This window comes from Nicrophorus vespilloides, unplaced genomic scaffold (assembly GCF_001412225.1).
Source record: "Nicrophorus vespilloides isolate i.1.1-1 unplaced genomic scaffold, Nicve_v1.0, whole genome shotgun sequence".
NCBI lineage: Eukaryota > Metazoa > Arthropoda > Insecta > Coleoptera > Silphidae > Nicrophorus > Nicrophorus vespilloides.
This window is the reverse complement of record NW_017100108.1, coordinates 34,204-59,590: the sequence shown is the minus strand read 5'-3', so window position 1 is coordinate 59,590 and position 25,387 is coordinate 34,204. Positions and strand designations below refer to the sequence as shown.

Genomic DNA, 25,387 nt, shown 5'->3' with positions numbered 1-25,387 from the left:
GGCTTTATTTAGATTCGGTCTATGCGAGGTATTGTTATATAAAATTGGTTAAATTTAAATATTAAGCAAATCATGAAGTAACAAATTAATGTTTATAAGCTAGAATCGTTAGTCAAACATTAAAATAAACCATCTTCCATCTTCAATTTTTAATCTAGATAAAAATAATTACAAGGAACATAGCGATCTTTCTAAAACATTATTTATTATTTGGCTTCTTATATTGATTGACAGGTGTATCGATTAATCAAACCGAGTAAGTAAAAGTTAGAAGCTGTTGGAATCTTCCTCGTTAAATTCTCTCTCTAATTTCAATACAATTTTTTTGTTGCCTTCTTTCTAAAAGTACGCTTATTTTATTCAATTTACAATCTTTTTTTGTGTGTGTATTTTTTTCAATGCGTTTTCGCATTCCAGTCGTTCGTTTATGTTTGACTTGTTACCTAATGTTTGATGCTTCGAATCGCTTCCTTTCGAATTCAATTGACCAGCAATTAGTGTTGTATTTAACATCTCTCCTGTTCGGATCTTCCTATTATTCTTCGCGCTGCCACTAATTGTTACAAATACTCATTAAAGAAATCATCGGAGCTGCCGAACGTTGCGACAGCGCGCAATCTTCAGCGGGGAGGAAGTTTTGCAACGGTTCGGCAAGATGAGATTCTAAGGAAACAGGCTGAATTCGTTTATGTAAGATGCTCGATTTTAATTTGAGCATTATTGTTACGCTCGAAACGCAAGAGTGTTGAATGCGGACGGGCGGTCGTCCCCTTTCCGCCTGCCTATACAATTATCGAAATCAGGAGGAATTGTAAACATCCTGTCAAAAAAATGTCTTGGATAGGTTTCATTATAATAAATTTTAGAGAAATTATATATAAATATCCAAAAAAATAAATAATATTAAGACTTTCATAAAAATATATATAATATTTTAATAAATGTTTCAAAGAAAAAAATCATATATTTTTCTAAACACCAACACTTGAATCATTTCAATAATATAATACATTATAAATTATAGGTTTCTCATTAAATTTTTAATGAGTGTTAAAATGACAACGTTTATCTTGTGTCAAAGCGAGAAACTGGTGAAAAACTGTTCTAATTGCTAACAGTACAACTCCAAAAAAATATTTTGAGTCGCGCGGCAAAATGGTTGAGAAATCTAAATAATAAAATAAAAAAAGAGGTGTATTTTCAAAGACATTAAATGGGATGTTTGAACAAAAAGTCATTAAAGTCGATAAAACTGATTGAAATGACCAATATGTTTTGTAATTATAGAAGAGGTGTCGTTTTTTTTAATAAGCAAGACTTTTTATTTATGTATGTACTTGTTTGGTATGCCATTTTATGTATGTACTGCCATTTAAGCAGTTAGGGAAGTTGAACTTGCAATGTCATTTGTATATTTGATTAACTATTAACAAATACTTTGCACAGTGAGGGTAAACTAGGATTTTAACACCGCATAAAAAGAAACTGCACAAAAAGAGACTTGACTGTACAAAAGGGGAATAGCGATTTATGTATACACAAATTAAGAATTTATTTTTAAGTCATTATTTTTATAATAGTCATATCTATTTATTTTGTTCAATTAAAATTGAAGCAGCACTAAGCAAGGTATTGCTGTATATTGCATTCAAATCTAGCTATTGTTTTTAGTAAAATTCTATGTTAATATTGATTTAAATTAGCTGGGGACTTCAGTTGATGGTTAAATCATGTTTTTCAATTACTTAACCCTTTCAGACCTAAATTTTTAATATTGAAACTATTTTTTTTATCATAAAATATTTTATGGTACAAGAACTCTCTCACCAAGTTTGAGCTAGTTAAATTTCCATAAAACTGCATTGAGGGTATGTCATCATCATATATATAAATAAAAACAAACACATTTTTTATCGTCAAACTAGACAAAAGACCCAGTGGTGGAAATTGCGTAAACAAATTTCAAAGAGCCCTGAAGAAGGTTGTTTGTATAAAAACCACACATAACTTTCTTATAGTAAGTTTATAAACCTTATATTTTATATTTCAGACAAAATAATGTCAAAATTATTATTTCTATTGAAAATATTTATATTATAGATGATATATCTTTGAGGCTATTATTTGCCATCTTGCACACACAGCACAATAATAATCATCACTCAGATATGAAAAGATTTAAATATGGTAAATTTTAGTAACGGAATATATTTGCAATAGTTTGTCGAAACAACATCTAGTGTTTTATGCTGAAAATCGGTATTCAGTTATAACATATCTCTAAATCAGTTGATGTTCACAGCAATTATTTTTTATTAATAATAGAAATCATACAAATGTATGAAATAGAAAAAACATTAATAACTGCAACTATTCTAATTAAACTAAAAAGCTTTAATTGAATTTACATTTAAAATTAACTTATTTTCTATGTTTTTGTAATTTTTATTCTGTAATTGCAATGTAAACCTGCGTATTGTGAAATCGCCGAGTTTAAATATTTAATTTTCTTAATTAATTACAAATATATTTGTAAAATTTGAAAACCTTTGTACAAGAATATAAAAAAATACGTGAAGAAACTCGAAAACATGCAGCTGAAACTGTAATTCAATGAATAATTTCGTAATAATTACAAAAGCAGTCATTAATTATAAAGTATCTTGAAACTGTGGAACGCGGAAACGTTGGAAGACCGAAAAACGGAGCCTATAATTAATCCGTCGTTCCTCGCTTTACTCAAATAGAGGTGCAATAAAAAAACGATCGATTTCGCGTGAAAAGACAAATTGCTCGAGAGACGTAGATGAAGATGTGGTGAGTCTGAAGGATTCCATGGATGGATGGATTCCCATTGTTGTTCGCCGTTTGACTGAAGAATAAGAAGAACTAGCAGAGTGTCGGTCCGGACCGTTGAGGAATTTAGAACGTGTTGCCTTGAATGGTTTGGTCCGCCGCCTGCTCTTCGCCGCAATCTTTTAACTCGCTTTTGATCTGATTTCTTCGCGTCCTTGTCACATAATATCATCATCATCATCATCACCACCAGCAGCAGAATCATGAAATCAGGCATCGCAACGAGAATAATAATATTAACGACAACCGTCTTCATTTATTTATTGCCCGCATTCTGCTCGAGAGAGACTTGTAAAGAGAAACTCATTAACATTTTGATTGGCTCATAAACCGAGCGAAAAAAAAAATAAATTAGTATAAGCTATTTGCACACAGTTCGCGACATTAAACTGTTCATAAGTAGTGCACTCGAACAACAAGGATGTGCGGAGGTTACGTAATAGTAAAAGGATTCCCCTTAAAAATAAGCAAACGAAAAATAGCAACAACAACAAACGGCCGAGATTGTGAATGAAGATCTACCTAAATATGTTTGCCAGAATTAAATTGCTGCTGCTGCTCTGTTTGCTTACATTTTTTTTTGCACGTCGAAATATAACCATTTCATACAAAATTTATGTCGACCGAAATATGATAAATATGACCACTTGAAGAATGCTAAACAAGACGCTTCCATGAAAACAACAAAATAAATAATAATGTTATTCAGATGGTTTCCTGAAATTTTGTTTGCTTTATTTTTACATTTTTGTTACTAAAACCATTAAAATATTTGTATAAACTTGATACAAATAGTTCATATTAAATAGTATTGTAATAAAAATGTATTATATAATAACTATTGAAGGGCTATTGATAGTAGTACATATAATTAATTTTACTTGTAAAATATACTTTACACTAAACTTAGTAACATTGTTAAGTGTTAATATTTTAGAGTTCAAAACTTAATAATCGAAAAAGAGCAATACCTCGCATAGTGTAATCGAATTTGCCAATATCTCGCACAGTTTGAAAGCGGACTGATCGAGTACTTTAATTAAACATCACAAAAATAGACCAAAATTTATCATTACTTTGTTGTGTTAAAATTTAGATTAATATTATTGACACATACAAGGAAGAAGTCAACAACTCAAAGAATACGCATTGAATTGAATTAAAAAAAAAACATATACATTACGGAGACATTCTCTGATAATAAAATAGATCTACATATGAAATATTTGTCAGTCATGAAGAACAATATAGTTGTCAATAAACAAACACATGCCAATACATCTAATTTATCAATAAAAATAAAGCCCACTTGCGATATCATGCCGAAAGGCATCAACAGGAAGAATGATACAAAATATAGATTATGAAATATAATGTAAATATTTTTATATAAATAATATAGTTTTCGATATTTTTACGTCTTGAAAGTGATTCACGGTATAATTTATAATTTAACTTAAACATCTTTATTGTCTTATGTTTTTTATTATAATATATTTTGGATAGTAGAGATTTCTGGTTGTTTCAGTGCGTTTTTTTTTAATATTTTTCTTAAATATTATATTTTGTGGTAAATCTATACAAAATGCTTAATTGTATTTTTAAGATAAAAGTGATTTTTATTGAATTATTACTGATTTTCACCAATAACGATAATGTTTACTAATAAGTTCCAAGTAGATATATCAGAAATTCTTTTGATTGGACGAAAGTAATTCAGGCAGTAGCATTTATCAATAATTTTAAGCATTGTCACTGTTGTAATAAACGGTATTATTATATATTGGTTCTGGTGATATTATATTAATAGAAACAGGTAATATTATAGGAATTTTCAAGATTTATATTACTCGTTCTCTCGAGGAAAAAAATCTCATAGAATCAGAATATAAAGTAACATTTTAATAATCTAGAGTTGCCATGCATCCGGTATTTCCTAAAAATGTCCTCCTTTATGAGTTCGTGAGAAATTTTAAAAATTTATTTTTCTCTAAATTTAACCAATTATTACATTTTTTTAACCGATATTGTTTTGAAGAAACTAGAATTTTACACATTACACTTCTCGTTTACTATTTTCAAACATAATTAATACGAAAATTGAAAATATTTTCAAATTACTCTGCTGTCCACTAAAATTCTCTCGCAATTCTTATATAATATTATTTATTCTAATGAAAACGTTTAAGATCATTAAAAAAATATAATTCAGATTTATGTATACGGTTTGTTTTGTTTTGATGTTTTGCATTGTAAATAATTTTTAGTCAAATTTTAGTTTACTTATTAACTCTTTGTTTCGAGAAATTCCGAGATTCCCTCCTTAAACGATTTATTATAAATGGTTCGATTGATTAGTTATCAACATTTAACGGCGTCAGGAGGATATTGCTGTTGAAATAACCATGGTAAAATGTACATCAATTAAATGTCAATAGAAAAGTGTTTTGTGTTATTCCATCAAACTTCGTTATTTTTAATGCGTTTCCTCATTTCAACAAACATTCAAATAAAGTGCATCGCGTGAAGAATGAAAATTAGAATTTTGTATCTTCAAGCAGTAGAATGCAGTTATACCTTTGAGACTCGAAAAATCTGCTTCAATTCCTTATGCATTTCGGTAAGTAGCGTAATTATCATACTATTATAAACACAAATGTCAACGGTAATATTATTTTTGCTTGTAATGATCGTACTCGTTACAAAAGAACGTAATTTAATAATTTTTACGGACGATTAGAATTGTAAATGAGGAATTTGGAGATTTGCTGTTCGGCGTACTTGAGCAAGGTTATCAATTGCATGCATCACTTATCTTGACAACACCATATATATTTGACATTTCATTGTCATGTGGGCACCAGTAATTTATTGTTGCATTTCTTGTTGGTTCATATAATCAACGACAATGTGAATACTCCTAATATTCATGATACGCATTATAAACACTAATAAAATTTATTTATTGCATTTATATAATTTTTACTATTAAATTTATTCAACAATAAAATAATTATTAAAAAAATGTCTATGCGCAATAATAATTGATTACGGTCTATATGAGTTTGCATATAGACCGTAGTAGAAACTCCTAGTAGAATAGGTTGCCAAGCCCTAGTATAAATGGATAGAAGCCGCACTATGCGAGGTATAGTTGCACATATTTCAATTTGATTCATCATTATGATCAGAGGCAAACCATCAATTTTGGGGAATAACACTATTTGAGGGACTAGACCACAATGTCTGTCAAACTACCTCACGGCACAGTAGAATTTATGTCGCGGCACACCAAAATATAAATTTCAACAAAATTAATTATATATCAATAAAAATAAATAAATTCTTAAAAATCATTAATTTATCAAACATACAATATAGATAATAATTTTATTAGTGAAAAGGATGCAATTAATTTTCAGAAAAAATTAAGTCAAAATTTCTTCCTCCGTTAATGGTAAGTGCGTCTATCGTATTTTGCAAAAGGATTGATGACCCACTAGTACATTTGACAATTAAGTGATGGAAAATACTTAGAAAGTGATACAGAGAGTTTTCTACAGTCTTCTGCTTTTCTTACTAAATTTCAAAATTTGTTAGGAAAACCGTCTACGCCTGGGAAGCAATCAAACTGTGAGTTTTTAACTTTCCTGATGCTCAGTTCTAACTTGTCTGTGAAAGCCATTAATTTTCCTGTAATTGTGATAATATTTTGGTTTTCTCCTTGTATGTTCAAATTTAAAACGTTCAAATTGAGAAATGTTACTTTCAAGATATTTCAATTCGCAAAGAAATAAATCGTGCGATTATTTTTTCTTTCAAGAGCTATCGCAATACTGTATGAAGTATTAAACACTTAAAATCAAAATCCATTGTTTCACATAGGGATGCAAAAAGACTGCTATATAGATAATTAGAATTTATGTAATTGCCATCAGGTAAAGATTTTAACTCCAATACTTCGAAGTCAGCATTGCATGGATGGAGTGCTATCTGTGCAAACGATCATTTTGTGCACTATTTTTTTTTTAAATTTATGTATATTTTGTCAATTAATATTTAGTTTGTGAAGCCAGACTGATCAAAGCCGCACTATTGTATATTGCTGTATTTTGTATTGAATTTATAAAATGTTGGGATATAATATTATAATGTTTTATTACAAAAATAGTAGAATGGATAGAAAAGTTATAGCACACCTAGATTTTCTATAATTCATATTTTCCGCAACGCTAATTAGTCTTCGAGTCCAATGTGGCCTATATAATATTGGTTAATGGTTGCCTATGAAAGATGGAAAGCCAACTATAATCTCATTAAAAGTGTTTCGCAATTCCGTTTGTTGCACAAAAATAAGAAAAAATCGGAGCAATCGTTCATGCGTTTTTTTTGTGTCTAGTTTCACTTCTTCTGCTTCACATCTTCTTCATCGAATTTTGCAATGCGATGACTGTGTGCCGTATAATTTTCTATCTGCACCTTTCGTTATATTTTTTTTTCGCAAAACTAAAAGATACAATCTCGTATTCGCGATCCATCACATTATCATGTTATATAATTATTCTCTTTTTTCACTTGTTCTTCGCATTCTTGGGTCGAAATTGAATCGGACAATTCTCTCATCTTGGAAACATAGGAGCAAAATGATTGTTGGAGTCGTCTTATTTTCACACAGCGTTTGCAAATTCTTCAAACAAAAGGTGATACTCTGTTGATCGTCTTTTGTTTGCATGTAATTCATTCTTTCTAATTGGATGTTTGTTTTCATAGATAAATGAACAGTAGTAAACATACAGTTATAAATGTTCATATTTCAATGTTTATTATTATACAGAAATTAAACTCTCAATCATATCATAACAATATTGAAGAAATACTAATTTTCTTCATAAAGTTAATTCTTATTGAAATAAAAAATATCAAAGATAATTTATTCCCGCGGGCAATAGCATTTCATAAGAACGCTTAAAAATTAGTCAAATTAATGAAAATCAATTAAGATTTTATTTATCAATGGAAATATAAAACAATATCTCTAAAAAATGTTATAACTTGTATATGAAACTATTTTCATGATTTAAAATTAATAAAGAATATTATAATAATAGGAAGTGTAGGAAGTAATATTTCGCAACGTTCGTGAAACAAAATCGTGATACAAAATTACGTCGGCGTAAATGTAGCAATATTAACGATTATATCAGAAATTTATAAATAGAACTTAACACTCGATTATGTGTGCAGTCGGTGGATGATTTTGTGGTTAATGTTGAAAGATTTGATGAATTTACCTAAAATATAACATTGTTTAAGCTCTACTTTTCTTCTATATAAATATCAATTTGAAACAAGAAAGTAATAAATTTACTATCAGTTCAGGTAATCGGTTTCTCCAATATCCCGGACTATTAGAAGCCCTGTTCGAGGAACTAAATACATACAAAAAATAAATCTCACAAAAAGAGTTTTTTTTTGTATTTGGAATAAATACACAAATCTCGACAAATTGAAGTCGAACTCAATAAGCATGTAAATTAGTGAAAATTGTTAACATCATTTCAATTATACATGTAGTTTAAATGATAGAACTTATTGTAAAACAATTTAACTACTACACAATTATATTTTTTTAAAGGATTATTGAAATACTGGAATTAAATGTATCGGTAGTTAAGCATGAGTGACTCTAGTAGCCCCATGAAGTTTGACATTTTTCAAAATAGTTTTTGTACTATGAAGTGTATGGAATTGACGATTACAAGCTTCCTCATTTGAGCAAAGATAAACTGCGTTTACAGGGAACCGTTTATAATTACTAATTTGTTAAATGTTACGCATAAGTGTTAATTTTCAAATGTTTTTGAAATGTTTTATCGGCCAATATGATTATCGAAATTACCGATAAATTTTGACAACAAACACATTAGAATAAAAATCAAGAAAACCTAAATGAAATGTCCATCTCTCATAATGAAACCTACGAATATCGAGTTAAGAAGAGACTTTACTTCTGCAGTGACAGATTTAATTTTGCTTTGTTTATTAAGACATAATGCTTAAGTAAATAAATAATACCAGTAATTTACCGTATAACCGGTAATTTTGGAAATTAATAAAAAATGTATAATTTTAATTATTCATTATTAATATTATTATAATTACATTCGTTAACTTTACGAACTTGCTCTGGTACTATTTTTGTATAATTTTATTCAAAATCTGTTCATCAAAGTGAACATTGAGTAAATTTAAGATCGCGGTTGATATTAAATGGATAATCTCTCCCGGTGGATAGTTACCATTATGATGATTTTGATTTTTTAATTTGTTGCTTGGCTGTCAACTTGTAGATTAACTTTAGTAGTATATTGATGCTTTGCGAATCCATTATTTCCATTGATTGTGAATTTGCTGCTATCCTTAACACTGTTATTGTCCATCGACTTGGCTGAAGGTCCATATGCTGAACCTCATAACTGTCTATCTGTGATGAACGATGGCCCTATTGCTGCATGCACCGAGAGGGCTCACAAAGGGTCTGGCTTGACTAGGATTCAAACCATTCGTATATTAGTCGTCTCAAATAAAATAATATGTGGTACATATAATAATAAATAATATAAATTTAGCAGTTGCTTTTAGCAAAATGAGTTTTTTTATTGTAGAAAAAAATAAATAATCAATTTTGTGTATAATCTCAGAGTTACAGTTTTTCTACTTGAGACTGAATTGAAGTCACTGAACTAAAAATTTAGGTGTAAAATCTTTTAACTTTTCAGCTTTTTTTTGTACTTTAATTTTTGATAAGTTTTCATTAATTGTTTTTTATCTTCTACCTCGGGATTCACAAACTTATTCGGTTTGCGGCGCTCCTTAATGTATCAGAATTTTTCCGCGGCGCCCCAATTCCAAACATTGGTTTATCTCAGGGCGAACTTTATGTTAATAGTAGCACAGCCACAGCGTACAGTTTGGGAACCTAGAACAGGAGTTCCCACCTTGTAGAAAATCATTTTAGTTGCAAAGATTGATTATAAGTGTAACAATCACTAAAATCAGATCAATAGTGTTGGCGTTTTAATGCATCAGATTGATGTACATAAAGCATTTATTATATACAAAATTGTTGGTTAATAATTCTATTTATTATTGTAATCTTACTCAACGTTATTTATTCGCTATTTGTAGTTCAAGTACAGATGACGTTAAAATTGAATCATAATCTTACATAAAAATATGAAATTGCTCGCATTGGGTAATAATTATGAAAAGGTGTATCGAAGATGTTGGCGGATTTGTAATGTTCTTATACATATAGATATATATTTTTATACGTCTACATAATTTAAATGTAAATGTATATACACTTACGTACACATAAGTGTATATTCATTTAGTAATTCAGTTTGCGTAATTGAAAAACGGTCTCAACTCGTTGGCGACTCTGCTCTCGTATTATCTTTAATATTTATTATTATTGCCGTTTGTTCTTCCTTTCATTTTTATTTTCGGCCTTTCATAATCCGAGCGGCGAAGAGCGCGAGAAAGGGACGGACAGGCACCGCGATCTTGCGCGATCTTTAATTGCGCAAAATTAAGATTTATATACAATGTGTTCGTATACTAAAAAAAATAAGAAAGAAGCGCAAACGAAGAAGCCGCGATTCAAAGTTAATCCAAATCTTGATTGCGTGTCATCTAAATTCACTGCTTTCTCTAGTGCGATCTTTAAATTGCGCAAATAATCAGATTCAAAAAAGGATAGAATATATGTTAAAATGCGGGCAAAGAAGCGAGAAATCAAATTTAATCTTAATCTCGATTGTGTCTTCTAATTTCTGTTTTTTTAATTTATATTTTTGTGTTTCCGCGTTTTCGTGCGAACGTTCTCATTAGCCTCAGTCCACTTTTGTTCTGCTAACTAGATCTCCTAACAAAAGGAACTAAAATGTTGGAGAGACTAATAAGAACATAATACAGATTTAATCTCGATTTGCAAATGAATCGAAATAAGATTTCACCTGTTGAATTATATATAAAATTGCGTAGATGCAGACATCGAAAGATTTACTTAATTCTCGATTCAGTTATTTTAATGTGCGTACAGTAATACACATAATTAATTACTCTATAATTAATGATTTATAAATAATAATAAATTATTATCTTCTCCAAATTTAACTAAAAATATAAAATTATTAAATAATAATAAAATCATAGGTTTGAACAAATCAAATTTGCCGCGCGAAAAAAAAAGATTTTTTTTATATATATATGAATATAGTGAACTACAATACATTTCAACAGTGTGTAAATATAAATAACACAATATTATAATAAAAAATATATTTGACGGAAAATTTAAAAATGAAAAACTAAATCGAAATTATGAATAACTTGAACATTTTTATTTCTGTTTTTTTTTTAAACAGTCCTTTATACAAAGTCCTATTTTACACTCGGGAGACCATATTGTAACAAATTTTCTTCTTTTTAACCTTTCCATGAAATTTACTCCAGCTAAATGATTTAATACTTTGTCGTTCCGGAAATAAAATGCGGAAATAAAATGTGAATAAAATAGCTCGATACAATAAATATAATCAAAATCATAAAATATATGTGTATGTCCATACTATAATCATAATTAAGTTCAGAGATAACAAATCTTACAATGATATAGAGAATGGTTAATAGGCGACAACCGTATCTCAGTATAATTCATCAAATTATAAAAGGTTAAACAAAAATATAATTAGAATTACATTTATTGCCCATTCGCTGATGATACAGCAATCTTGGCATCAGATGTGAAACCAGCAGTAGCATCCGAATATCTACAGGAAAATTTAGATAAGCTACAAGAATGGCTTAAAAAATGGAGAATAGCAGTAAAAGAAATGAAATCTGTGCATATCACATTCAGGCTAAAGAAAGACACCTGCCCAACTGTAAGATTGAATGGACAAGATCTGTCCAAAGCAACAAAAGTCAAATATCTAGGCATGCATCTAGACAGAAGACTCACCTTGAAAGATCACATTCAGGCTAAGAGGGAGCAATTAGAAATAAAGTATGGACGTATGGTATCCAATTGTGGGGCGTGTACTGGCCACAATACAAATCAAAATGCCTGAGAAATATTATTAGGGCCCCATGGTTCGTCAAGAATAAACAAATACACGAAGATCTTCATATGGATATGGTTGAGGATACAATACCAACATTTAGTAGTAGATACCAAGATAGACTGGAGTCACATACTAATGTTCTGGCTATTAACCTACTCGACAACAATGAAACCACTAGATTTAGTATATAAATTTAAGTAATTATTAATGTTCAAATCATCATAATGGTAAACTATCCACTGGGAAAGATTATCCAATTAATGTTAACCGCGATCTTAAATTTACTCAATGTTCACATAGATGAACAGATTGTGAATAAAATTAAACGACAAAAAAAAAATTATTGCAAGAATTCTAAAATGATATAAAATAAACATAATTAAATAAAATATAGTTGATAAAATATACATGATAGTTTTTGAATTAAGTGCAATATCTGGAGGATAGTAAGAATAACTCCCTGTTAGGGAACTGAATTGTGTTAGGCATTTTTTTGTATTCGGGAATCGAACCTATGTTCTCGCCAAAATTCTAAAAATTACATAATATCTTCATTCTTTCCTTGAAGAAGAGCTTAATCTGCTCCTGTCATCCAGTCAAATTCAACAACAAAGTAGTTTCAGCTTTTAGTAATTAATAATTAAATTTCAATAATATACTTTCAACTATGTAATATTGAAATAAGTATTTTAAATCATAATAATAATTAAAACTATCCAAAAGGAATAAATATATATTTTGAAATAAATAAAAACAAATATTATAATTTAAAATATAATATTTACGGGCGGACAGATCTAGGCCTTTTGGCTAAATTATTAATTATTTTTATTAATTAATTTATTTTTCCTTATTTTGTTTATATTTATCATTTATATTTATGTTGGATTAATATTTTCTATTATTGTTATCTGGCCAACAAATAATTATTATATAATATTTACTTATTTGGCATAAAAACTTATGGTTGGTAGCCCTTTGCAGCTATTTGTTATTATTTATTTATAATAAATTTCATTACTGTAAATTTGAAGTAATTTTGAATATACAATGTATAAATTTATCATTTCATTTAATTTACGTGGAGGTGTTTGGTTGAAAGTTATTTTTTTTTTGTCAAATAATCGTTTATAAGTAGTCACTTATTTATGGTTTTCCTGTTACTATATTATCCAAATTTCAAGAATAAAATACAGTAAATCTTGAGCGGCCTTGATCATATTTATTATGTATAAGTTTTTGTGTCTTTTAAAAATAATTACAATATTATTTTATTTATTTTTTTTGGCCGAACAGAAATCTTTTCCCCAATAATTAAACATAAATTCTTTATTGAGTGCGCATATAAAAAGAGAACGAATGGGTTGCGATTCATAAAAGGATGTGTTACGTTTTTACTATTTCGATGTGTTATTAAGGATGGATTTATTGGATCTGGACGGTTAGAAAGTGCGAGAGCGTGTGATTAAAAAATAAATCGGCTCGAAGATGTTAGGAGAGGAATTGAACGCACGTTAGTAGGTAGTAGTCAAGTAGAAGCAAAGCAAGAACAAAATATACAAAAGAGAGAGAATTGAATTAAACTAAAAGGATTGAAACGGCTACAATAAAAACTAAATTGGTAAACCAGAACGCGCACGAATATCGAATTTTTCAGACGCCCACCGATATATCCATCGTCGAAGCTCAGCGGATAACATCTGATCTCCGCCATCTTGCGCAACTATTAATTGTTTCTAATTACTCCCTCGCCGGTAATTCATTACCCGATGATTACAAGTTTCGCAACGGTCACAGAAAAGTAGGCAAATCTTTGAAGAGAGCAACGTTTTCGGTTTTCTTTGTTGCAATTGAAAAGTGTGTTCGGAATTGGATCAAGGAACGATTTCAAGTGCCACCCACTACTCGGCAAGGCCACAGAGGCAGGCGATACATCATCATCATGATGATCATCATAGACAATCCAATTCCATCAATCGAGTGGCGTTGCGAAATGAGAGGATCCAACTGAGAGAACGAGCAAAACGAAGATCAATTGCGCGCCGTTTGCTCAATGCGGGACGCCCTTTTATGGGGATCGCATCCTCTTCTAATTATCCGAGGCAAGATGGGATCAATTAATGGAATAGAACAAAAAGCGGGCCATCGGAGGCGATCAATGGAATTGCGCCAAAACTCCCTCAGGGGGTACTCTCCGTAGTTTTGCAATGATTGCAATTGTTTTGTTGTATTTTCGATGGATGGAACGATTCTTCGTTGTACTTCTTCGCCTTTTTATCCGTAACGAGACAGACGCCGAACGGTCGGTCCCTGGACGAGAAGCGGTTGAGAAAGGAGGAAATTAGGATTCCCCATTTAGGAATTTCGTTTTTTTTTATTGCTAATAAATGCAGAATTTTATGACGACGTGGAAATTGCGATTTTTTTACATGTAGTAGTAAAATTCTTTCAACGGCTTTCAAGATTAAAGTTACATGATTTCCATGAAATTTGTATCTTTTATATAATTCTGTATGGTCAAATATAATAAACTCTTTCATACGTCTATATAAGTAAAGACAAACTCGAATATTATTCCAGTTGTTTTTTTTTTATATAAAGCAACTTATTCAAGCTATTTGTTGAAATAGTTCATGTCGTTGTATTTTGTTTTGTAACAAATAAATACTGTACGTATACATCATACATTTTACAAAATAATGATGCTATAACTAAGTTTAATTTAAGTTAAATTTAACACAATATGAAAATCTTGAAAACAATTAATATTTCTGTATAAACTAACTTTACATTTGTCCAAAATACATTTTTTTGCCCTTTACAATCTGTTTTTTTGCAACGCTGTCTAATTAACTGGCCAATGATGCATTCCATCCAATCTTACATTTTTAGAAGGAAGAGTAGTTGTTGAGTAGTTATTTTTCTCATATACCTCTTGGAGATGATGAAGGTCATCCTCTTTTCTTAATATTAGTTCCTTTTTCTTCTTTATATAAGAATTCTGATATCTGGGTCCGAAATTTCAAAAGATCCATTTGGCGCCTCTTTGCTATTCCCAAATTGAAGTCTTTGCGATAAAATAGCCAGCAAATGATAATTACTGGAGAGAAAAGAAAATGGTCAATTTATCTAATATGGATTCGGCGTCAATTTTATGTAACTTAAAAATCCTTGTTTTTATTGTCGATTGATGCACTTTAGCGACATAGCAAATAATCTCTAAAATCCCTGAAAATACTCATAATAAACTAACCAAATGAAAACTAACCAAGAGTACACATATCTAGTACATGAAGCACTTACTTCTGAGTTTACAGCAAAAAAAATATACTGAAAATATCACTGTGCACTGTTAACTTTTATTGTAACACTAACAAATGCCAGCACGTGATTATATTTTATGATAGGAATGTACTAAACAAGTAACACTCGAGCATCGCTCAAAAAATATTTTTCTATCCCGTATTGAAGCACTAAACTCGATTCTAGAATTATCTTCTAGAAGTCTGGTAGATAATTATTAAATTTAATACATATTTTTTTAGTATTTTTTTTTTGACATAGAACGTTTATTATATTTTATGTTAATTTATATGTATAAAATTGTTTTTCTTAACTAGTGATTCGCATTGCGAGTAAGATTCAGGAATGAATATTGCTGTAAATACAAAAGGGTAATTATCAATAACCTGTTAAGTTTTAATAATAGTTTATACATTACCAAACATTAAACATATATATTATTTCTTTATAAATAAATCAAAATTCATTTAAAGATATAATTATACACATACCAATAACACATACGAAATAAGTTTAAGTCATTAAGAAAAGAATAATCAATTCTTAACGCAACAGAAAATATGCAGGTAGTAGTCAAATTGTATCTAATGGCTCGTTCAGTCCAATACTCGTGGGTTTCACACTGACTAGTTAAATATTTTCCACGTCTACGATTTACATCTTTTAGATTTATTTTTTTAATAAGTTTTATTTAATTTATCGTGTTACTGATTACTGGATTCTTGGAAAATGTATTTGTTTTTATTGCTTTTTCTGCTCATAGACCAAATGTACAATGAGAAATGAAATGTTTTTAAAATGTTTTCATATGTAATTTAATTATTTATTTTGTTTGGATGTACTTCATAAATCTTTAACGTATTTTTTAAGTGCGAGTTTCTGGAATATATTATACAAAGTTATTTGTTATATGTAAGAATTTATGAAAATTTCGAATATTTGTTTTATGTGATTTTTTTATGAGGTCCCTATCTACCGCAGAAAAACAGGTTTTACTGTATATAATTGGTTTTAAATTAGTTTTGAATTATATTATTACGCATATCTACTTCGGTGTATTATAATTGAATATTATAATTTTTATGAGGTAACAGAGTAGTAATTATTATTGAGTGTAGTTATTATTTATTTGATTGCATAATAATTTATTCCCTCTTCCAATAAATATAAATTCTCCATAAATATTATGCGTTAGTGTCTATCATCGACTTTATGTAACGTTAAAATAAGAGTCGTCATGGTCTCCGAAGAGGAATTCATTGCTGACCATAAACTTTCCTTGATTCCGAATACAAATACTCGCAAATTACAAGTGATATTGCAAAACGTGCAATACCATATGGAATTGCATGGAAAAGAAGTTATTAAAACATTTAATTGTCCGACCATCGGACGTCCACCTGCCAACGTAACATCATACCAAGAACATATTAAAATGAGATGAAAACCTGGACACATTTAGAATCCAATAAAACCGTCGAGGCTTAGAGCAAATGCGTTTATTAACGTGCGAAATTTCCCTCCTTGACACGTTACTTAGTTTATTGCTCATTTATTTATTTGCTCGTTTTGTAGTTTGCCATGCAATTTTGCTTTAGGAACATAACAATAAGGAAGCGTTGCCAGGTAATTTTGAATTTCCTTACTTTCCTATTATCCCAAACAATCAAACAAAAATATCAAAACATTTAATTTATTAGAATCACAGTATTGGTGTATTATTTTTTCAATTATTTTAATATACTTGTTAAGAGCACGAGTAATTGGAAAATTAAGTTTAATTTGTTTCTAATTATGCTGTTGAACGTTAAACTGTAATTTACTTCAATTAGTTTTAATTAGCACGTGCATTGCCAATTGAACGATCAAAGATTAACATTTAATTTTATTATATCTCAAAATAATTGAACATTTGTAAATTATCCAATCAAAATACAATATTGTATGGAACATATAAGTTTATTATTTCAGACTTTAAACCTTCTGGTAAATGTATATTCTTGTAGCAATTATTTGTGTCGTAACAAATATATCTGATTATTCTTTTGTTCGTGCAATATATAGATGATGTATCGAAAATAAATGATGTCTTTGGCATTTAAAGAACTCGACGCTATGTATATTTGCCGATTTGTTTAATGTAATTATGTTTATGGATGCACGTAAAGGTATGTGTTCCTGCTAGTGGAAAAAAAAAAGAATACTGCAAAATGTACCGCATTCCAAAATATCGTTACTTTCAAATAAACAAAATGAGTTTTAAAGTGAAATTTTATAAGATATTTTTTATTAGGTTGTCGGTAATTTAAAAATAAGTGGATGACATAGAACAGAAAACAAAAGTATCGATTTTAGTCTTTTGTGGAAGTTCATTAGATTAAAAAAATAAATCTTCGAGACTAATAATAAATGAAATTTAAAACTATCGAGTTCCCTCAAACAGTGTTAATCGAGAGCCCTCAAACAGTGTTAGCCCAGAGACACTAAACAGTATTAGTTGAGTGCCCCAAAAATGGTTGCCCAAGAGGACGTTTAATGCGTATAGACTAGGCTTCCCAAACTTTTTCGGTTTGAGAATAATAATAGATTTTTTCCGTGGCGCCCCAAGTCAAAACATTGGTCTATCTCAGAACTTTAAGTTAATATATCAGAGTTTTCGCTTTTGTGCAAAACCTTGTGTATAGTTATTGTAGATAGACTTTTTTTACGATGAATAAAACATATTATAATAGATGAAAATTTTTCAACAACTTTCAATGATCCACAAAATACTGAACATTGTCTACCTAAAAACTAAATTGCCAGAATTAGACGTTCAATTATGATACGCCGGAATTAATTTTGAAATGAAACACAGTAAATTATTATTTAATTGTGAATTTTTTATTGATTTATTAAGTAGACATGTTGACATTAATTATGGAATACGATGACGGCCAAAGCAAGGCAGGCAAGGCAGGTGGCTCAATTTTAGAAATAACGCGTTGGATCTCTGTTATCAGGTCAGGAATAGTTTGTGGTTTGTTAGCATAGACCTGGAATTTTGTTATCCAAATGATCCCACAAAAAGTTAGATCATTTTCAAAAAAGAAGATCCAATAACAGTTCATAATCCGTACCAATCAGTTCATCTTTTTTCATTAATAAATCCAATTCATCCAAATGGAAATGAGCTTTATTGCTAAATATGTTTAAAAAAAAGTTTTCGAACAGTCTTCGCAAAACTTAAATACAAAATAAATGGAAGGAAATTTAAATCCGGCGTACCCGGTGGGCCACCCTATTCAATTGCTGTACATGGATCATGCTATTCGAAGTTAAAAATCAAATTAAGAAGGACGAGACAAGATAAGATAAAAGAGATAAAAGGGAGCGTTTCGTATATTTCCGATGCACCAATCCCGTCGTACATACCGACAAAGTTTATCAAAGTTTAACAAAAATTTAACAGCCATGGCACACACAATTTGCATATCTAATTGCGGCGGCCCTTTTAACAAAGTTTACTGATTACTTGCTTGACCATTTTAACTAAAAGTTCTTGGTAGACTATAGTAATTGTACCCGTTGCATTAATACATATTAATTTTGTAATCAATATTATAATTACTTAAAAACAACATTTTAATATATAGTTTAAATATAAAAAATCTAATTTTAATATAAAAAATAAATAAATTTGATTTCATATATCAATTTTATGGTTATACATAAACATATATAAAGTGCTTTAAATAGCAATACAGAATCTTAAATAATAGATAGAAAATGTGTCATAAATATTTAGATCTTTAACAAAAAATAAAATAGCAACTAAAATAACAACCTTCTCATGAATGCTAATTCGATAAATGTCAATTATATTGTATTAATATAAGAGTTTGTTGTATTTATGCACGTGCTCCATCTCACTTTTACTTATGCTTGTATGTACGTACCATAATTTTCACCTATTTTCACCTAAAAAAATAATAAAAAATATTTAAAGAAAAATAAAATTGTGGGATATATAATGAAAGTTATCAGCAAGAATCCTTTAAATGAGATATAACAGCATTTTTTGGTATTCTTGTATATTGGATATTAAATAAACAACATTTTGCATAAAACGGCTTTTGTCAGAATTCCGACGATGCACCCCGTACGCATTTTAGGATAAAATTTAGAACTTACATGAAATATTTAAATAATTTTATTTACCTCAGACATTGGAGACGCCACTGCATTTAATAACAATATGTATTTGTTTATTTTAATAATTTAAACAAAAATATAATTAAAAATTATTTGTACATACAAAATAACAAATCTAATTAAATAGAATCAAATCAAACCAAAGGTGTTTCAATTAAATTTCCGGTACGAACTGACTCTGGTCATATATCTTTCCAGCAGAATTTAATGATGACGGTTTTATTTCTTTGGTGGATCAAGATATGAGTTACAAATATAGCTATAATTTCCTGTCTTAACAACTTATATAATTAAGTTATATTCCGAATTCCATTCTATTCTCCAATATTCGAACCGTGTTAGAACAATATCGTGCTGTGTAAATCGTTAATTTAAAAAAATGTAGACTTTTTATGTAGACATCTGTAATTGTTAGGTGTAAACGGCAGATCTTTAATAGACGAATTAAATCTCTTAAAATTGCATGGTATGCTGCGACGTCTACAATGTTATATAATTTCTTATGTACACGTAATAATGATAGGTATTTGGACGTGCTTAGTGACCCAAAGAGAAAGAACTGGTTCTGGTTGTGTGTGCATTTTGGCGCGTAGGATGCTGGTGATGAGCGCAACGTGATCTCTGGGATCCCTCTGACCCAATGTTGTTACATATCACAGAGCACCGATCTATTATATATATATATTTATTATTGTTGTTACGGGGAGCCTCATCCCGCCGAGAAACACAAGCAACTCATCACAAGTAACCCAAGTGAAAGTCAAAATTTCGATATTGCATTATGCATAAACACTCATACACTTATAGCTTCTCTAAAGCCGCATGAGAGGTGGACGATGATGGAGATAGTAGTATTCGCTACTGCTACTTACTTACCTGTTCCTCTGATTTAATTCAATCAGATTTAGATCAGCATCGCCCATTTGTCATAACATTTAATTAGCGCTCTTCTCTGGATCCTCGTTATACATGGACTTGCATATACAATCGTACAATTAATTTCAATTTTCAAAGAAAGGAACGAAAGATGAGAGGAAAAAAAAAAAGATTGAAGATTCATCTAGGACGAAGCGGCGGTGTGGGGACGTTACGCAACGCCGAAAGCAATTAATTGATTTGGAAGGGAAATATTGGTCCGATGAGGAAATCGTAATTAAGAAATTTGTTTAACTTAATGAAAACACGTTCACAGTTTGTATCTAATGTGTGTTAGATAATGGTTTTAATCTTTGCATCATCCTTTATTTGATTATACAATAATTATTTTCTTTGATTCAAAATGAGATTGTAAGTATTGTTCATTAATTAGAAATAATTTAACGGTTGCTTATATTTTAGTTATTCTTAATTATATGCAATTTAATCAACTTGATAACCATATTTATATTCTTATAGTAAATAAAACTTCTGAAATGTTAAAATACAAAATTAACCATTTCAGACCTGATTAAAGATAAACATTTTTCATTTGAAGTTAATATGTGAATTGGAGTATAATTATTAAGAATTACAATAATGCAAACGCCGGCTGGGCGTGAGTCCCTGACGAGGAAGGTTCTGGGCGCCACTTCCATTTGCGAAGAGGAAGAACTTCTTTCCTTTCTGCTCTCCTTTAGAGCCTACTACTGTCTTCCTGGCGATCAAAATCCCGTCTTCTTGGAGCACACAACCATCTTCTCTCACTGTTGACATCGACTCCCTTAGAGCTTCCTAACATCCAAAATCCCGTCTCATTGGAGCTCTATGTTTCTTCTACTCTCTGCCGGAGCCCATAACCATCTTCCCTAACGTTAATATAAAAATTCTATATAAAAAATAAATCTCTCTAATAATTAATCTAAAATACAAAAAAAAAATCAAAATTACTATAAATTTGTGTTAATAATATTGTAGTTGTATGAAAATCCACGTACATATTCGTTGTACAGTTGTCGCGTACCCGTTTAAAAACTGGTGTTATGAGAAAGAATGATATAGAAGAAGTATTTGGAAAATAACGTAATTATCTAACTTTTTCAAGTATTTACTTATCATTTAATTTTATCATAGTGAGTAATATTTTTTTAATTGATTAATTAATTAAATTAATATACTTTTTAAATTAGGATCCTTATCATTGATTTGTGTAATGGATACTTGCTACTATGAGTATATAATATATAAATAAATATGAACCATTAGCAAACCTCACAAAATTATGGTACTATTAATACATTGAATACATATTGTATACTATTTAAGAGGTTATTTCCGTAGTGCAACTAGCAGGTTCTTAGCATAGTTTCATCTTCGTAATTACGGCTGTCGATTAAGATCGATGTTCCTGCTGTTTCTTTTGCTGTTCGCTTGATTCTTCCACTTGCAATCTGTATGTAGTCTGATTCACAAATACAATTAGAATCGATCCGAATCGATGATCTTTCACTTTACTCTCCCGGTTGCACCGCAACTTAATTACTCTCTGTGGCAAACTAATATTACCTAGTCCAACGAGAGAAGCGGAGTAAAAAAAATAAATAAAGGATGCAGCAGAAAAATAAGCAAGGAAACGAACAAAAAATATAGCAGCGTACATAAAAGCACGGCCGGGTTTTAATGGAGTTGCTTCGCAAATGTCATGGGACCATTGGAAGCAGAGCATTAATCAATACCACCTATTTATTTTCTTTCAATCATTGCTACGTTCTTTCGTCGTCATTTGTTTGTTTCTTTGTTGTTGCTTCTTTTTATTCGGCTATTCTTCATATTGTTTCAATTGACGTTGGCGAGTCGAGGTCGAATGTCGCAATTCGTTCAACAAAAGCCATTACGAGCATTCCAATTTGTTTTCTTCCATTTGGAGGAAATCCCCTCGGCCAGAGTTCAAACGGTGGATACAGTTTATTATGATGCAAATGCTAGCAACCTCTCTATCCCCCCTCCACAATCGGTCTTCGCGGACGACAATTAAACTTGTTAATTAAATCCCTTTTGCGGCACCGTTTTATGGTCGAATAAATTTCATCCCGTTTGCCGCGAGGTGTGCCAGGGATTTTAAATTTTTGCAATTACCATAGCATTTATTATATCTATCGTCGACACTACAATAATTACTGTTCAATATTGATTGTTTACTGTTTTCGTTTAAATTCCATTTTCCTCGACTCGTCCTTTTAAAGACAATAGTAAATCATCATGTTATTTTGTATTAAGATACCCAATTATACCGGCCCACATTTCTATTACCTAATATTCGTGCTTGTAAAATAATTTCGAAATATTATTCATTATTCAAGTGTTATTTCTTCATTGATTCAGATTTACTTTGAGTAAATACATTTTATTGTTCATCCATACTATGCTCAAGATAAAAACGTCTGCCAGGTGCGATATCCGATCTAATGTATTAGGTAATTCAATTCCAGTTATAAGTCATTGGTTAATTTAGAATCATTCGTAACAAAATTGTTACAATGGATTACTACATTATGTTCCCATTTTTTGCCATGAAGTTATACTGTCTTAATAACTCTTATAAATCAGCCACATACGCTTTTATCATGTGTAATTTATAATTATCTAAGTAACAACAACAGGGTGCCTTCTGAAATATTGAGTTAAAACAAGAATAACTAACTTTTTTAATTTTATATTATTTTATATATAAAGATATTGCTATTATGTGTGAAAAATCAGATTTTTCAAATGACCACCATTTTTCTGTTTACAAATACAGGCTCCTTTCACAGCGTTTTCCATGACCATGAAAAAGTTTCAAGTCGTAAACGTTGGACTTCGGCTAGATTGATCTTCTTAAGTGCTTGAATTGTTCGAAGTTTATTTATGTAAACCCGTGCTTTTTCCACAAAAAGAAGTCTGATGTCGTCAAATCAGGTGATCGCTCTGTCAGTAGCTTCATGTCATGTATGAATCAAACATTGTCCCATGCAAGGCTGGTATTCTATAACTTGTAATAAAATTAAATAAAAAAGATTGAAAATGAACAAGACTTTTTTCATTCTTTCAAGCACCACCCTTTAATATATCATATTTAATGAATATTTTTTACTTGGAAAAATTTTAGTTTTGAAATTGAGAAGTGTAAAATCTTTTTGACGTTCACACTATTCACTTAGCTTGTGTCTGTGAGAAATTATAATAGTTATACAGTAGAGCCTATTTTTGTGCGGTCTTTTTATGCGATTTTATTTTTGTGCAGTCCAACCAATTCCAATGGCGTTGATACCATTGTAATGTTTTCTATCAGTGTGCATATGTACAGCCTGCTCAAACGATTCTGTTAGTCGATTTTGAACCAATTCATTACAAGAAGATGCGTGTTTTGGATTAACACGAGGAGCAGTGAATTATGTATGTGCATTCTGAAAATTTCTCCATATGTAAAATGAGAAATTAAATGTTTTTAAAATGTTTGCATGTGTAATTTAATTATTTGTTTTGTTTGGATGCACTTTCTCATGTATTTCGTAAATCTTTGAAGTATTTTCTAATTGCGATTATTTTTTATATATTCCAATAAAAATATTATTATTATTGTCAATGCTCAACTTGAAATGAGTTATCCAACAGTAATAAGTCAATTTGTAAATGAAGTCCTACTCCCAATTACAAATTCTATGCAATATTAATATGCTACTATTTTTTTAATTGAGAAGAAAGATATATTTGAATCGAATTTATTTTAATTTTGTTCAATTAAAATCAGCAGACCAGCAGCATTTTTCTCGGAAAATAGAAATATTTTAGAGAAGTGAATACTGAAAAACTCATTGTATGCATATTTTAGGAAAAGTCATAAAATGATGTTATGTGGCTGTCTTTGAAAAATTGTACACCAATGTACCTTTAGTGATAAATACGTAAATTACTTTTGTGAATATTAAAATAAATGATAAATAATAATGTACATATTTTTGGCATATAAAATAAAATGCATATAATATTTCACAATGCTACCTAATAAAATGTTTTTATGTGTATATTCCAATTTTAAATTAAACGACTTTACAAATATTGGAGAAAGGTACTTTTTTATGATTAATCTTCTCATAATATCCTATTGAAATCAGGTCCGTTTTAGTATGCATTCATTTTATGATTATGACTATTTCACAGATTTTACAATATTGAATTTGCAAAATCTCCGGGATTGCGACAGGCCAACAATAAACTATAATTTATCCGCGGGACGACGGATCCAGGTTGAAATGCAGATTACGATATTTACAACGGCTTCGTTCCGATTATATTCCAATTCGTGCCTTTCTGCTCCTCGCGCGCATTTGCTCTGTTACAATTAAAAAGAAAAAGCATCGAACCACGAGAAATGAACGAGAAGTTCAGGAGAGAGATACAAACAAAACAAAAATAAAATAAAATTGGTGCACAGACCAAAAATTGCGCAAATCTCGATGGACCCAAATCCGATTTAGATTTATTGCAGACGCAAATTCCATTATCCGGTGATATCCACCAATGTGTTTACATAATCTTTGGAAAGTTGACGGTGCATTGCGAGAAGAGATATTATTATATATGCTTACATTGATGGGACGCAATTAGCTGATCTCGGGAATTTGCATTTTGCCGGAGAATTTCGAGTTTTCCGCAATGGAAAAATCAATGCGGATTTCTGATGGGACGGAACACAAAAATAAGATAATACACGACGCACGGATACGCGAATATATATAAGTTTTTAAGAAAAATTAACACTAACGTTGTTCGGATAAATAAATGTTAAATGTTCGGTTTACGTAATCGGCTGCTTACGTTTGTACGTTTGAATACTTCTTCGTTCCTCGGGGCTTCGGCTATCAAATAGATTTCCTGATCTTGAATCGTCGATTTCATACAACTGCGAGTTCAAATCCGTAGGTTCATCAATGTAACGGAATTAATTG

At 30.0% G+C, this 25,387-nt stretch overlaps 1 protein-coding gene across 1 annotated transcript in view; it reads right to left on the bottom strand.

Moving 5' to 3' along the window:
- The window catches only part of LOC108568338 (pro-resilin), a 30,628-nt gene extending 5,563 nt beyond the window's left edge, over positions 1 to 25,065 (bottom strand). Inside the window, exon 1 of the mRNA XM_017929349.1 lies at positions 25,028 to 25,065. The gene's annotated coding sequence lies outside the window, so the exon portion shown is untranslated. The remainder of the gene's footprint in view (positions 1 to 25,027) is intronic.
- Between the last annotated feature and the right edge of the window lie 322 nt (positions 25,066 to 25,387).